Genomic DNA, 2,763 nt, shown 5'->3' with positions numbered 1-2,763 from the left:
CCATCTCAAAATTTGGTAATTCTTGCACCGATGATGGATTTCCCAAGGCTATGCGAATTTCGGTGAAAAATGAGTTTTTAAGGGAAAATATCAAGTTGGTAGGGAAACTTGGATTGCCATGGCATGTATCACTACCCAGATGGTTTCCCTATATCAAGGTGCCCTCGTGAGCTCTCATGTCAAAATTTGAGCATTCTTGCCCAGATAATGGATTTCCCAAGGCTAACCTATGCGAATTTGGGTAGAAAATGAGTTTTCAAGGGAAAATATCAAGTTGGAAGATAAACTTGGATTTCCATGGTATGCCTCGTTGCCTAAACGGTTTCCTTATCCCAAGGTGCCCGCGTGAGCTCTCATGTCAAAATTTGAAAATTCTTACCCCGATGAAGGATTTCCCAAGGCTAACCTATGCGAATTTGGGTGGAAAATATCAAGTTGGAAGGGAAATTTGGATTGCCATGGCATGCTTCGTTTCCCAAATGGTTTCCATATCCCAAGGTGCCCCCATGAGCTCTCATGTCAAAATTTGGGAATTCTTGCCCCGATAATGGATTTCCCAAGGCTAAACAATTCGAATTTGGGTGTTAAATGTGTTTTCAAGGGAAAATATCAAGTTGGAAGGGAAACTTGGATTGTCATGGCATGCCTCGCTGCCCAAATGGTTTGCCTATCCCAAGGTACCCCCGTGAGCTCTCATGTCAAAATTTGAAAATTCATGCCCCGATGATGGATTTCCCAAGGCTAACCTATGCGAATTTGGGAGGAAAATGAGTTTTCAAAGGAAAATATCAAGTTGGAAGATAAACTTGGATTGCCATGGTATGCCTCGTTTCCCAAATGTTTTCCCTATTCCAAGGTGCCCCCGTGAGCTCTCATGTCAAAATTTGAGAATTTTGTCTCGATGATGAATTTTTTAAAGCTAACCATTGCGAATTTGGGTGGAAAATGAGTTTTCAAAGGAAAATATCAAGTTTGAAGGGACTCTTGATTTGCCAAGCCTTGCCTTTTTGCCCAAATGGTTTCCCTATCCCAAGGTGCACCCGTGAGCTCCCATCTCAAAATTTAGGAATTCTTGCACCGATGATGGATTTCCCAAGGCTAACCTAAGCGAATTTGGGTGGAAAATGAGTTTTCAAGGGAAAATATCAAGTTGGAAGATAAACTTCGATTGCCATGGCATGCCTCGTTACGCAAATGGTTTCCCTATCCCAAGGTGCCCCGTGAACTCTCATGTCAAAATTTGAGAATTCTTGTCCCGATGATGAATTTCTCAAGGCTAACATATGTGAATTTGGGTGGAAAATGAGTTTACAAGGGAAAAATCAAATTGGAAGGTGGACTGGGCGAGCCCCTAGAGGGGCAGCGCCCAGCATGTATCCCGCCCTGAGGCGGGGCCCTGGACTTCAGATGGGCCTTGATCTTGGAGGCCCAATTGGCCCAATAGGTAGTACTCAAGCTCTATAAATAGGAGGTAGTTATCAATTGTAAGGGACTTTTGGCTCATTTGATGAAATAACACTTGAAATTCAGCACTCCCTCTCACTCTCATTCTCTCTTGGCACAATCCCTCTACCTCTAGGTACTATGCCTCTCTTCAATGTTCATTCCCAGAACATTTGGCGCCGTCTGTGGGGATCGTAAACTTTCTACTCCCATTCACGTGGATTGATTGTGCATGAAGTTACCTCTGATTGTGATTAGGCAATTCTCTGGTTTTCCGATTTTGATTCTGTGACTAGTGTTGGTTCTCCGATCGAGTTTGCATCGTTTCTGGTTTGGATGGAGACTCGACGCAGGAGGCAGCATCATTCACCAATGCGACAGCGGATTTCGCCGCCTCGGCGGCCTCATCGTGTGGACCTGGATTCTCCGGTACGAACGACAGGAGTACAGTCGCCTTCTCCTCTTCCATCACCACCACCTCCTCCATCGCCTTCACAGGTAGGATCTCTGGAGCGCTCACCAGAGAATTCACCTGCTCCGGAACAACAGCCGGCGGTGACACAGGAGCAATGGCGCCATTTGATGCGCAGTATTGGCAACATCCAGCAGCGGAATGAGCATCTACAGGCTCAGTTAGATTTCTACCGTCGCGAGCAGCGAGATGATGGAAGCAGAGAAGCAGATTCCGTGGCTGAGTTCCGTCCGTTCTCGGAAGATGTTGAGAATGTGGCGATTCCGGATAACATGAAAACGTTAGTTCTGGATTCTTACAGCGGAGATTCCGATCCGAAAGATCATCTTCTGTATTTTAATACGAAGATGGTGATAATTGCGGCGTCAGATGCGGTGAAGTGCAGGATGTTTCCATCGACGTTCAAATCGACGGCGATGGCGTGGTTCACAACTTTGCCGCGTGGATCGATTTCAAATTTCAGAGACTTCTCATCCAAGTTTCTAGTGCAATTCTCGGCAAATAAGAATCAGCCGGTGACGATCAATGACCTATACAATATTCGCCAGCAGGAAGGGGAGTCACTGAAAGAGTACATGGCAAGGTATAGCGCGGCGTCGGTAAAGGTAGAAGACGAGGAGCCTCGAGCTTGTGCTTTAGCATTTAAAAACGGTTTGCTGCCGGGAGGGTTGAACAGCAAATTGACACGTAAGCCGGCGCGCTCGATGGGAGAGATGCGTGCTCGTGCCAGCACTTATATTCTGGACGAGGAGGACGACGCTTTCAAAAGAAAGCGCGCGAAGTTGGAAAAGGGCGACACGTCGCCCAAGCGCGTGAAAAAAGATAGGAGCGGCGAGGATAAGGGGGAC

The sequence above is a fragment of the Lotus japonicus genome, chromosome 5, assembly GCF_012489685.1.
Source record: "Lotus japonicus ecotype B-129 chromosome 5, LjGifu_v1.2".
Lineage (NCBI taxonomy): Eukaryota > Viridiplantae > Streptophyta > Magnoliopsida > Fabales > Fabaceae > Lotus > Lotus japonicus.
Note: the sequence above shows the minus strand (reverse complement) of the source record.